Genomic DNA, 13680 nt, shown 5'->3' with positions numbered 1-13680 from the left:
TCATCCGTGTCAGCGCTTTCTAACGCCGGATGACACACATGAGATGTGCGTGATATGCTTGGGCGAGGAGCATGCTCGTTCAGTCCTCGAAGGGACTGAATGTGAGCATTGCGAGAGTCTCTCTATGTAGAAACTTTGCTCTCGTTTTGTCCCTTTTCTCAAGGGAAACTGGGACAATCATCTGCCGTGGCAGCGTGATAAATGCGAGATGAGCGATAGCTCTCCATCATAATCGCCCAGCACTCGTAAGCCTTCTGTTTCTTCCCGATCTGCACAGGTGGAAAGATCACAGAGGAAGCCATATTTGGCCCGTATTCAACCATTTCAGCGTGCTAATTATGCTAAAGTGGAGGGGATCCGTGAGCATGGATATGAGTTGATGCCATCAGTTGAAGAGCCGCTTGCTAGCTATCTCTCGCTGGGAGAGGCATCATTTCAAAACTACACATAAGTGCCAGTAGGATGCCTCTTATTAAACACAAACAAATGAATTGTTAATCAACTAGAGATGGTTTTTTTGTATTAGATACATCTGTGCCATTAGACATTTCAAAAAGTGGTGGGGACAATATGAGAGAGAAGGAATGGGGGAAGAGGAAAAGAGATGTAGATTGGGATGATTCTGAGGTGAGACTTGCGTCTAGATAGTGCACGAGTTTAAATGTTCATTTCCTTTGTTCTCTCAGAGAGTTGCCCTCTCTTCCAGTTTTTCCAGTCTTACAGCTATTTCAAATGATACCAAACATTACTTATTGTACACATTTAACATTGCAACATTTACCATTTTTAGTGAGTTTAAGGGTGAGGAGGAGAAGAGGGGGAGCAGGGGGAGATGATGAGACTGTAAAAGTGAGGTGTGAGCTGCACTGTGTAGTGCGTCTCGGATGTTGCTGTTACATATGCATGAGAGTTCAAATGTTAATTCTCAGGAGAGCCTTTTGCTTTCTCGCGGGGTAGCCCAGACTTACTGGCACCCGTCTTACAATAACCAGAGACGTTTTCAGTCTTTTTGAGTGGAACTTCCCTAAACAAGAAGTGCCTCCCATAATCTAAAACGTAGTAAGCTGATTAGGAAAAGGGTGGATAACTCCCCAGAATATCATAGCAATCATCTAAGAATGCCCTACCAACCACTTAAAACGTACTCGGTTACTAACGTAACCTCGGTTCTCTCTAGAGAGGAAACGAGTACTGCGTAATATCTTACGCTAGGGGAAATCTCTTTTCCGCGAGATACTGAAGCCAAAAAATTATCCTTAATTTTGAAATAATGTAAAACGCGTTGCGGCAGCATGCAGACATAGGCGAGACAGCTCGCGCGCCTATTGGCTGCCCTGCGGCAACTGCAGCAGCCTATCGATAAGGCCCTATCGTGACGTCATCACCAATGGGGGCGCTTCGCGCCCCATACGTCACGTCCCGCCGAAACGGGCGTGGCCTGGGGCTATAAATATAGCATCGAAAGGCTAGCTTACCGGTTTTTCATCGCCGGAGCGAACCGGAGCGTGCGCAGGCACGGCAAGATACGCAGTACTCGTTTCCTCTCTAGAGAGAACCGAGGTTACGTTAGTAACCGAGTACGTTCTCTTACGAGAGGTACTCTCGTACTGCGTAATATCTTACGCTAGGGGAAACAGTGTAAAACGCCGTGCATGCTATGATCCAGCACCAAAGTCCCAAGGGCAGGTGCCCGGGCTCATGTAGTACATGATCATAAGTGACTCACAGAGAGCCCAGGAAGAGTGGCTAGAATAGCATCATTCCTGTAATGCAGCATCCTATAAGAACAGTTATAGTGATGGTATTTACTCAGTCAGGGCGACCCCGGCCTGGACTGATGAATATAGTGGGTCTTACACATTGCCCATAGAGCTGCGCGATCTAAACGAGCGTTGCTCGCGCTATTTCGGTATTCTGGGCCGGACGTACTCGGGGCAGACAGTACCGTTTTTTAGACTGAAAGCAGCTTAGCTTGCAGAGCGGGAACCTCTAGGTTATAAAACCTTATAAATGTAGACGGGGAGGCCCAGCCTGCCGCCATACAGATATCTTGCAAGGCAATCCCACTAGACCAAGCCCACGACGAGGCCACGCCTCTCGTGGAGTGCGCTCTGACACCTAATGGGCACTGCAAGCCCTTAGAGGTGTAAGCCAGCGCTATAGCATCGTCTATCCATCTGGATAGGCTCTGTTTCGAAACGGCGAGTCCCTTAGAACGTCCGTAGAGTGAAACAAAGAGCTGCTCCGTCTGTCTGAAAACAGACGTGCGGGACACATAAGCCCTTAGCGCCCTGACTGGGCAAAGGAAGCTGGCGTCCTTCTCCTCGTTAGAGACCGGCAGGGCAGACAGGGAAATCACCTGGGCCCTGAACGGTGTATTGAGGGATTTAGGGACGTACCCGTGCCTTGGTTTGAGTATGACTTTCGAGTCATTTGGCCCAAACTCCATACACGTCGCGCTCACTGAGAGCGCTTGTAAGTCCCCTATGCGCTTCACTGAAGCGAGAGCCAGAAGAAACACCGTTTTGAAAGACAAGTGTTTGATATCTACTGACTGGATAGGCTCAAATGGGGCACCTTTCATGGCCTCCAAGACCGTAGAAAGGTCCCATATGGGGACTGAGGGAGGTCTGGGAGGATTTAACCTCTTAGCTCCTCTAAGGAACCGAATGACCAGATCGTTCCTTCCTAGTGACTGACCAAGCGTTGGTTTGGAAAACGCTGCTATAGCCGCCACATAGACTTTGAGCGTGGATGGGGCTCTGCCTTCATCCAGTAGCTCTTGTAGGAAGGAGAGAACCTCCGTCACTCCACAGTCCAGGGGTGAAAAGCCGCGTGCTGTGCACCAGCTGGAGAACACTGACCATTTTGAGGAATAGAGCCGTCTCGTAGAGGGAGCTCTAGCCTGCATGATCGTGTTTAACACTCCCTCTGGGATATCAGAGGGTACCCGTTGATGGCCCACGCATGTAGGGACCAAAGCTCCGGGCGAGGATGCCAGATCGAGCCCCTGGCTTGAGAGAGGAGGTCCCTCCTCACTGGTATTGGCCATGGGGCAGTGCTCGTCAGCTGCATAAGAACTGGGAACCAAGCCTGGTTCTTCCAGAACGGAGCAACCAGTAACACTGAGCATCTGCTTTCCCTGATCCGCTCTAATACCTGAGGTAGGAGCGTGATGGGGGGAAAGGCATAGAGCGGGCAGCGGGGCCATACGTGGGCCAGCGCATCCCTGCTCTTTGAGAAAAATTCCGGGCAGTGAGCGTTTTCTTGAGACGCAAACAGGTCTATCTTTGCTCTGCCGAATGTCTGCCACAGCAGTTGGACTGTCTGCGGATGCAGTGACCATTCTCCTGCTGGAACATTGTTCCTCGACAGTCTGTCTGGTCCCACATTCAGGTGGCCAGGCACATGCGCTGCTCTGAGCGAGCGCAAATTGTGCTGAGCCCATACCAGGAGGCGTTTCGCTAACCTGTATAGGTTTCGGGATGTGATGCCTCCCTGGCGATTTATGTAGGCTACCACTGACATGTTGTCCGAGCGGACCAAGACGTGGTGTCCTGCTATTTGGGGACGAAAGCGCCTCAGCGCGTTGTCGACTGCCATCATTTCCAGGCAGTTTATGTGCAGAAGCTTTTCCCGTTCTGACCACTGGCCGAAAAACGGTTTGCCCTCGAGCAGTGCTCCCCATCCCGAGGTGGAGGCGTCCGTGGACACCACCTTCACACTCGAGGAAGTCCCCAGGCTTACACCTGACTGGTACCAGTCGGTCGCTCTCCAGGGTATCAGTGCTGAGACGCATTCCTGATCGACCTTGAGACGAAAGAGACCTGAAGTCCATGCTCGACGCGGTACTCGTGCTTGTAGCCAGAACTGCAGTGGGCGCATGCGAAGCAGACCCAGCTGGAGAACTGTGGATGCTGCTGCCATGAGACCGAGCATCCTTTGAAACTTCTTTAGCGGGACTAAAGTGCCGCGGCGGAAGGATTCTGTCATGCGCTGAATAGTCAATCTGCGCTGTAGCGATATTTGAGCTGTCATTGACAGCGAGTCCAGTTCTGTGCCCAGAAAAGATATTCTCTGACTGGGAGACAGTGAACTTTTCGCCCAGTTGACTTTGAGACCCAGATTCTCGAGATGTTCGAGTAAAATGGTTCTGTGTTCTATGAGCTCCGTATGTGACTGAGCTAGAACCAGCCAATCGTCCAAGTAGTTCAAAACTCGCATTCCCCGAAGTTTCAGGGGAGCGAGGGCTGCGTCCATGCACTTCGTGAATGTACGGGGTGCTAGGGACAGGCCAAACGGTAGGACTGTGTATTGATAAGCCTGGCCCTCGAAGGCGAATCTCAAAAATCGCCTGTGACGTGACGCTATTTGTATTTGGAAATACGCGTCTTTCAGATCTATTGACACAAACCAGTCCCCGTGGCGAATTTGCGCGAGGATTTTCTTGGTTGTGAGCATTCTGAACCGGCGTTTTGAAAGCGCTACGTTCAGTTGTCTTAGATCTAGAATGGGTCTGAGACCCCCGTCTTTTTTCGGAACCAGAAAATATCTGCTGTATAGCCCCCCTTCGCTCTGAGCTTGAGATAAAGGCTCTATTGCCCCTTTGCTCAACAGTTTCGCAATTTCGGTACGAAGTACACTTGCTACTTCCTTTTCTACCGTGGTTTCGACTCGCACCGCACAACGGCGGGGACGTCGAGCGAACTGTAGCGAATAGCCTCTTTCTATAATGTTCAGCACCCATTCTGATACACCGGGAAGCTTTGCCCACGCATGTGCGTGCATAGCTAAGGGTTGAATGAGATCGGAGCCCTGGTCGTGACATAGTGGCGACCGGGGAGCTTCGGTATGCTGTATTATAGACACCGCATTTGCAGCGCTCGAGGCGGGGAGTGTTTTGATCACAGCGGGCGGTTCGCCCGCGCTCGGCTCTCTCACGGCAGGTAGCTGAGAGACGGCGAGCGTGGGGGAAACCGAGGGATTCGTCATGTCTGTGAGTGAATGTGGGCGCAGGACAGCGGGCACATTTGCACTGAAAACACCATCGACCTGAGTCGGTTGTATGTGTGTTGGTTTCGTTTTTACAGAAACCGAGAGACATGCAGCGTGTAGTGTTTGTGGGCACTGGGACGTGGGCACGTTCACTACATTCTGTGCGCAATCGACATGAGTCGATTTTATGTGCGCTAGCCCTGTGGGGCGGGCTGTGTCTGTGTGTAGGAATGGGCACTGGGCAGTGGGCATTTTTACTACACTCATAACACCGTCGGCCGTGGCCGGAATACCAGAAAATACACTCTTTACAGGATTTATCTGGGTCGCCGTGAAAACGGCGTTTGTGTACAGGCAAGCGGGTAATGTAACCGACTTGTTTACTGCAGAGTACACTGGAACAGTCGCATGTAATGGAACTGGACGAGCGGGAAGTTTTGGTGGAAACCCGGCCGCAGCGGGGCTTGAACACCGTCGTTTTCCTAAGCTGGCTAGGAAGACTTTGAGGCCTCGGGCTTCATCTCAACCTTCGGCCGAGTCCCACGCTGTGGGGGGCGGCGGCCGGCAGAGTGAGAGCGTGGTCTCTGGTCCCGGGCCTGTCGACGCTGTGAAGCGGCGGCGGGGGGCGGTGGCTGCGAGCTGCGAGCAGACGGCTGTTTAGAGCGGCCTGATGCGGAGCTAGAGCGCTTTGGCAGAAAGTGCTTCATGGCCTGCGACGTCTTTTGTACCTCAGCGAATCTGTCCGCGAAATCTTTGACGGACGATCCAAAGAGGCCAGTAGCAGAAACGGGGGCGTCGAGGAACACAGAGCGCTCCGAGTCCGGCATTTCTGAAAGCGTCAGCCAGAGGTGTCTCTCAGCAACGGTGAGAGAGGCCATGTTCCGCCCTATGGCCTGTGCAGCGGATTTCGTAGCGCGGAGAGCGAGGTCCGTAGCGCTCCTTAAATCCGCCACGTTGACTGCTTCCGTGCCTTCCTCGTCCAGCTTTCGGAGAAGGTTAGCTTGGAAGATCTGGAGAGTGGCCATAGTGTGTAGCGCTGATGCAGCCTGCCCAGCGGCGGTGTAAGCGCGACTGTGCAGGGTGGAAGTAGCGCGGCAGGCTTTTGAAGGTAGCGCCGTCTTAGTCCGCCGTCCAGCAGAGGGCGGGCAAAGATGGGCTGCTACTGCCTCCTCCACAAGAGGGAGAGCGAGGTATCCTCTGTCTTTGGCACCGTCCACCACGGAGAATGCCGCCGAAGCAGAGGAACGTAGCCTGGCTGAAAAAGGGGCGCTCCAAGACTTTGCCAGTTCTTCATGAAGCTCAGGAAGAAACGGGGCGGGTCTTGAGGGCGTGGAAACGCGGTCCCCTTGTAGAAAACAGCCGTCCAGACGGTTGCGTGTAGGCTCGGCGGGCGCGGACCACTCGAGGCCGAGGCTCTCTGTGGCCTGTGTGAGCAGACGCATCAGCTCAGCTTCAATGCTGGCCCGTTTTCCTGACGACTCGCGGGCAGAAGAAGGGGCGAGGTCCACAGAGCTCGCCCAATCCTCGCTGTCCGAAGCCAGGATAGAGCAGTTGTCCTCCTCGAAAACTGCCGCTTCTTCCTTGTCATCTCCGGCGGAAGCGGCGGCCAGCGGCGGCCACTGTCCGGGAGTGAGAGACTCGAGAGAAGCAGACGGCGAAGCTGGCAGGCGCACCGGCGAGCTTTTCTCGGTGGGAGGCTCAGGGATCCGCTGAGCACGGCGCTTTTTACGGCGCGGCGTCGAAGCGGGAGGTGCAGGCTCGTGGAAAGTTGCCATGCGAGTCCTCAGAGTCGCCATAGGCATAAGCTCGCAGTGAGGGCATCCGCCGTCAGCGAGCGCTAGAGCCGCATGTCCTTCACCCAGGCAGGAAACGCAGATGACATGGCGGTCCCCGTCGCTGAGTGGGGCTCGGCACGAGCCACAGGATGGACGAGATATCTTGAAAAAGACGCTCTGCTCTTTTAGAGAAGGAGTGTGAGTCGCGGCGGCGAACACACACAAAGCAATAAAAGGATATAACGCCGGATAGCGTAGCAGGAACGGTGGTTGAAGGCGGCGCGGCCAGCGACTCCAGGTACCGAACTCGTCCCGCTGAAATGCTGTTTCCACGGCGCGGCTTCTTCTCTCTGGATCCAGCGATGCGTGAGCTCCGCTGAAGAGATGAAAAATCGGTAAGCTAGCCTTTCGATGCTATATTTATAGCCCCAGGCCACGCCCGTTTCGGCGGGACGTGACGTATGGGGCGCGAAGCGCCCCCATTGGTGATGACGTCACGATAGGGCCTTATCGATAGGCTGCTGCAGTTGCCGCAGGGCAGCCAATAGGCGCGCGAGCTGTCTCGCCTATGTCTGCATGCTGCCGCAACGCGTTTTACATTATTTCAAAATTAAGGATAATTTTTTGGCTTCAGTATCTCGCGGAAAAGTGATTTCCCCTAGCGTAAGATATTACGCAGTACGAGAGTACCTCTCGTAAGAGAACATCCGAGCTACCACAAGCTAATAATCACTCATACATATCATATAAACAACTCATTTTTTCTTCAGAAATGTAAAACTTTGTTTGAAGTGCATACATTTTTATAAAGTGATATTGTCAGTGACACAAGTGGATAACATTTCAGAGGGAGGCTGCATATCTTCTGTCTTTTCTTTGTAAAAGAAGGCAATGCAATGTTCGCAACAGGTGCACAAATCAGTCTGAATGCATAAAATCGGTGAAAATTTATCATTGGTGAAAAATCATCAGTTTTGTCGCAATCAACTTGCAGAATTTACTGAGAATTTGACGACTATTTTAAAAAAAAGAAGATGAATATTTATCATAATAAGTGAACGACTAAACAAATGTTAATAATTTATGGTTTGCAAAATATTATTGTTGCTACATTTTTTACGTTATTGTTTTACTCATTGATATAAAAATAGTATAAAAATAAACAGAATATAAAATAAACTATATAATCTATTATAGAAAAAGAATAATCTATTAGGCCTACAGAATTTACCAAGTATTTGACAACTAATGATTCAAAAAGATGACCATTAATAATAATGAACAACAAGACAAGTGTTAATAATTTAAGGTATGCAAAATATTATTGTTGCTAAGTTATTATTGTTTTTCTATATTTATATACTGTATATAGTGTTATATAGTCTAAGACCTTGCATTTCCACTCAGTTCTAGAAATAGAGCTTAACGCCATATATATATGTGTGTGTGTGTGTGTGTGTGTGTGTGTGTGTGTGTGTGTGTGTGTGTGTGTGTGTGTGTGTGTGTGTGTGTGTTGTCTAAGACCTTGCATTTCCACTCAGTTCCAGGAATTCCTGTTAAGGACAAAAATTGGAGACTAAAAATTTTTCATCCAAGAAATAGCTGCTAAAAAGTTAACATTGAACAAAGTCTTTGAAAATGAAGAAGAATGACTTGAAGGACACTTCAAAAAATCTGTTAGAACAACAAGAAAGGGCTTAATTTACCGAAACCTTTTTTTTTATTGGCAGCACCGCTGTGTTTGAACAGACAGGGGTCCGACAGCAGTGACCTGCTCAACAAGATTTAGATTAAGCCGCCAAACCACTCAGATGTATAATATAACCTTAATATAACCTTGGTGTGTTTTAGGGAGAAAGAAACAGACTTTTTATTTTTCTGAGATCAATAGCCAGTAGAACAAGGCACGTCCAGGGGCGAGGTTGTGTCCTTGAGGCTTTCTTACCGAACTTTCTGAAACCAGCAGAGCTTGTTCGTAAGCATCTCTGCTTCCTACAACCTGGTTGGTCATATTCACAGCAGGGACGCGGGGAGATAAAACGCATGAAAGCGTGGCCCAAAGATGACGCATTGAGCTGCCAAACGGTGCTCGACTGGGCTGAGAGCCTGCACAATCCTTTGGCATCCATGCATCCCTTTCCAAACACTTCCAAACTTTCGCTTTTATTATCTTAATGTAGTCCTTCCTCTCCCCAAGAGAAAGAGTGTGCTGTTGGACGGCGTTAAGCTCTATTTGAAGTGTTGCTCGGCTGTTATGGGGCCTCCACAGAGATAGGAAGAAAGTAAGAGAGGGAGGAAGGGAGCAAAGAGATAAAGACAGAAGGTTGTACAAACGAGAGAGATTTCATCCTGGTGCGGAAGGAGAATGGCCCCTTTTCAGGATGTAAGATGAACAGAAACGGCAACTATCAAAAGGAAATTCCCTTATGAAGACAACTTCAGCTGCTCATCTAACATAACGCTACCGTTGGATATATTTACACTTAGCAAACAGGAATCTGTGTGCCAGTTTTTTTTTAGTTTTTTTTTCATCACAGCTTAGTCATTAACAAAGAAACTGAGACTTCACAATCGCTGCTTATGAAAAACAGCTCTGACATTTAGATTGTTTAACTGCTATATATAATTAAAGCTGCAGCAAGAAGTTTCTGAGTATTGTTGTCGAACACTTGATTTTTTTAAATCAACCCAAACAAACACACCCATCTCTTCATTGCTCCGCCCCCAAAATGCACGAACACACAATGCAAGAGCGGATGTCTCTTTTGATGAAAAATAAAGCAAAGGTGATGAATGAATGACAAGGAAGAACAAAAAAATGAACATACAGTACACAGGTTCATTGTTAGTCGCAATCAGCACAGCAGCTCCTGACAAACAATGACACTCAAAACTGTTCTGTAACTACAGCTAACATTACAACAACAGCATATCTTCATTCTGTGAAACAGCAAAACCAATGTTACTCACGCATGGAGCAGAAACAACGCAACCTCAGCGTCCGTTTTCAGGTCTTCATACCTAGGCCTCTCCAGTGCTGGAAAGCTTTTCTAATATTAACGCGGGTCCTAAAGCTCTTGCCTGATCAAAACCCTTCTTTTCCCAGTGATATTCCTCTGTGCTTTTGTAATGTCTCTCAGCCATCTCTCTTTCTACAGTCGTTCTTCAAATCTCCCTCTTGCTAACTCACTCTCCTCCCCCATTGTGAGTGGACACGCCCCCTACTTCTGATTGGCTACAAGAGTGTTGTGCTGCTCGGACCGTTCCACTTTTGCAGGATTTTTTCAGAAATCACTTACTGCACCTTTAAATTAGCTCATCTCATTAAAAAAATGTTCACACAAAAAGTCATATTAGTGGCCTAGAAAAAGCTGTTTTATTCTACATGGAATAGTGGCCTCATGGGAGGTCTATAATACCTGGAGAAAGTTCAGTTAAAAAAGTTACAGTAAAATCTCACTGCCAGCTGCTTGGGAGGAGCAAGCTTTACTTTACTTTGTAAATGGGACCAGAATGTTTTGAGCCCATTACCTGAGCTGTGAATGCATCCAGTATTAAGGTAACCTATAGCATAAATGTGCTTCATGAGGTAAAACATCTTCTATAATACACTGAAAAAAAAAGGTTTTTTTGGTGCTTGTTCAAGCTACCTAATTAAAATGGGATGAAGCAACACGATAGCTGAACATTTTGTCACTACTTAATTTATTGTGTTCAATCCACTTAAATATGTTAGGCTATATCAAAGTTGACTTAATCCAACTGAAACTGGGCAAAGTTTTCTTTTTTGTTGTTGTTGTTATAAGCATGCTTTGGATAGGGCTGGTTCGGGATAAGTAGATGTTGAAATTAAGTGTTATTTTATACATTTTTAGTATAAGGTAAGACTTGTCAGTGAGGGGAATAACATCAGAACTGAACATTAAATTAAACAGGGCTGGATTTCCCGAAACCTTCTTAACACAGTGTCATTCTTAAGTTATACCTTTAGCTGTACCTTATCGTTAATACGTGTTTCCCGAAACGTTCTTAGTTAAGTATACCTTCTGTAAGTTATACATTCGGAAGGTTGGTCTGGACCACTCTTAGCTTTACTTTATCAATGTTGACAGTTCACTCCACTAGTGGCCCTTTTCCCTTTAAATAGACTCATAAGCCTTTACTGCCTAATGGATTGCCAGCTGATGTAGCCTACCTTTGGTTAATATAATTAAAAAGCTAACAACAATCAGTGTAATTATAATTTTATTCTGTGCATGAAAACACTTGAATTAGCCTAATTGAACACTGTGTGACTTCAGAATGATATTCGTATACTGAGATGTAAATAAGTTTTATTTTATATTTATTTTTTATTATTTTTTTGCAGTGGTGACCACCTGTTAACAGTGATAAGGTAAAGCTAAGAGTAGTTCAGACCAACCTTCCGAACGTATGACTTACAGAAGGTGTACTTAACTAAGAACGTTTCGGGAAACACGTATTAACGATAAGGTACAGCTTAAGGTATAACTTAAGAACGACGTAGCGTTAAGAAGGTTTTGGGAAACGCAGCCCTCGTCTTTACTCAGAAACACAGACTTGTTAACTGTCTAGAATCTATATAATTGAGCTGAAAAAAAGTGTATGTCTGAAATTGAGATAAATCAATTTTGTGTAACCACTTGCCTTAAAAAAAGCCATTTTCAGAGTATAATGAATTATATACTGTATACCGTTCAAACGTTTTGGGGGTCAGTATATACGTTATATATAGAGTGCTGGTCAAAATGATTTGCCCCCTTGGTAAATATGATCAAAGATGGCTGTAAAAAATAAATCTTCATTGTTAATCCTTTTGATATTTTATTTTCAAAATTAGCAAAAAATCGAACCTTTCATTGAAGTAAAAGAATTGAAAGTGGGGGGGGGAATCACTTTATGAAATAAATGTATATATATATATATATATAAGCAAGGATAAATTAAAATGTGAGAGTAAGGAAATTTACATTGTTACAAAAGTTTCAATTTCAAATAAATGCTTTAATTTTGAACTGTTCTATTTGTTATAGTAATTCTATAATAAACCAATTCTCTTGCTCCAACAGAGCTCAACATCCCCACTGCACCATTATTACACATTATCTTGTACACATTCTTAGTCTGTTCTGTACCACATTATTGTTCAGTACCCTCAGGGCCAGATATAATAGTTAAAAAATAAAAATAAAAATAAAAATAGACAGCAAAAATGTAATTTGGATCCACTTGCTGTATGCAGCACTGCAATGTCAGCACTGGCTACCAAATAGTGAAAAATTTGCTTACAGTATTTAGTGAAGTATCAAATCTTCACTTGTGCAAGATGATACATAAGACCACTAATTCAATAACTAAAAGAAGGTGGATATATATATCTCATTATTATCTAGAAATGTTTTTGAGCAGCAAATCAGCATATTAGAATGATTTCTGGAGGATCATGTGACACTGAAGACTGGAGTAATGATGCTGAAAATTCAGCTTTGACATCACAGGAATAAATTACATTTAAAAATATATTCAAATAGAAAGCAATTATTTTAATATTTTGCAATATCACTTTTTTGATCACTTTATGCATTTTTTAAAATATCACTGACCACAACATTTTTAATAGTATTATATATAAAATTCCTTTACTTTTTTTAAAGATATTAACTAGATTTCGTGATATCAGCTTTAGTGCAATAAAGATACTATTTAATCACTATAGTGGACATTAGGTAAACTGTGGCTGCATCCGAAATCGCACACTTCCCTACTATTTAGGCGGCGAAAACAATAGTCGTGACAGAGCATTAAGCTAGCACCACTAATAATGAACGATCACAAAACTTGACCTCCTCAGGATATTGTTACCCATATCAGTCAAAATTTAAAAACAATCGGTTTTTGACAGCAGAGAAAGGCCAATTTAAGTTCTAAATAATAACTTTTACTGCTCTGTAAAGTGCTTCTGAAACTATAAATACATGCAGCAAAATAATCAGGGTGACTATCGTGCTTTGCAGAGAGCTTTCTCATTAGCAACAACTGGCTATGAATCCGAGTTTTATCCTCATCATAAATCTGTGCACAGTCCATCAAGCCATAAACCTGTCACAGAGCCAATGACCAATAATTGAGAGTGAACTCAAGGCTTTGCAGCTCTAATGGGATTCTGATACTAGAGATCAATCTCTCTCTTCCCACAGCTCATTAATGCTCATCTTCCCACATTTGGAATGCAGTGAGTGTCTGCTCTCCGCTCTCCTCTCACCTGCAGGCCATTTCCAAGCCCTTCCTCTGCATCTGTCAGCCCACCGTTGAGATGCTACATGACACGTGTGCTTCTTTATCCTGCGTGCTCTCGCTGCGTAATGATGGAAACAAGCTGTGCGCTTTTAAAAATATATTAAGCATCTGCCCCGGAGATCTCGCCCCCTCCGGAAGGGAACAGGGGAATGACCGTTATGCATGGCAGCTGGTTCACGAGACACGTATGGGAAGCCAGGCTGAGTTAATAGGATGGCAGCGCTACGGTGCGATCGAGGGAGCGTCGAACACGGAGCGATCTGTGTGTTTGTAAATATAACCTGTGTATCTGCACTCCTGGGCATCAGCAGCAGAAAGATGCACTTGTTCCAGAATATTAATCAAGCAAGAAAAAAAAAAAAGGCCTCCTTCACATCAAAGTGGGAGAAAAAAAGGACAAGACAGGATGGCTGTGTCATGCACTCATACACCCTCACTCTCTCTCTATCTCCATCCTACTGCATCTCGCCTTTCATCCATCCACCCGCTCCAATCTGTTTTTGGATATTTTAGTGCAAGCGCTTATGACACATCAAATTTGGAAGCTTACTTTTTTTCATTTTTGTTATGTAGAATGTGTAAAAGCAAGTGG

Source organism: Leuciscus leuciscus (genome assembly GCF_965113295.1).
Source record: "Leuciscus leuciscus genome assembly, chromosome: 5".
Lineage (NCBI taxonomy): Eukaryota > Metazoa > Chordata > Actinopteri > Cypriniformes > Leuciscidae > Leuciscus > Leuciscus leuciscus.
The sequence above is the reverse complement of the archived record's forward strand: the minus strand, read 5'-3'. Positions refer to the sequence as shown.